This window comes from Monodon monoceros, unplaced genomic scaffold, assembly GCF_005190385.1.
Source record: "Monodon monoceros isolate NGI ecotype Baffin Bay Population unplaced genomic scaffold, NGI_Narwhal_1 Super_Scaffold_4, whole genome shotgun sequence".
NCBI classification, from domain to species: domain Eukaryota; kingdom Metazoa; phylum Chordata; class Mammalia; order Artiodactyla; family Monodontidae; genus Monodon; species Monodon monoceros.
This window is the reverse complement of record NW_021703781.1, coordinates 36,206,719-36,207,391: the sequence shown is the minus strand read 5'-3', so window position 1 is coordinate 36,207,391 and position 673 is coordinate 36,206,719.

Sequence of the window (673 nt, the reverse complement as noted above, 5' to 3'; positions counted from 1 at the left end):
AAAGATAGGTGACATTCACAGGGCAGGGGCCAGGTGCAGTGCCATAACTGGAAATGTCTTACTTGATCTTCAACACCCAATGAGGGGACATGCCAATTTTCCCACTGTACAGGTGGAGGAAACTGAGGCACATGGAGATAGAAAAGCTGTCCCAGGGTCTCACAGTGTCGGGATTTAGTGACATGGTGCAAAGTATCTAGCCCAGGTCTGTGGCTGAGGGCACCCTAAGCAGCCATCACTGTTTATAGTGTCCACACACTCTGAACTTATCTGTGTGGACCTTCTCAATTTTCCAAGCGTCTCCGTCCCTGATACCCTCCCACCCGCATCTAAATTCAGCTGCTCCTCAGCTCCCAAAGGTCTCTGTGGAGCGACTGCAGGAGGTTCCCTGGGCAGCAGGTTAGCCTTAGGTCAGGGAAGCCCCAGAATTTGGGAGTCGCCCCCCACCCTCTTCCCAACCTCCAAGACACCCTCCCCTTAGCAATAACTGGCCTGTAATGCAAAGTGACCTCCAATGTCACTGCATCTAGTATGTCCTGTGTCTGAGCCAACGCCTCTCAGAACCTCAATTTTCACATCTGTGAAATGGGGGTGGTGAAATGAGCCGCCCACAGATCACAGAGAGGATCGCTGGCGGCGGCCCGCGCCTCCGCAGCTCGGGGCGCCCAGAAGC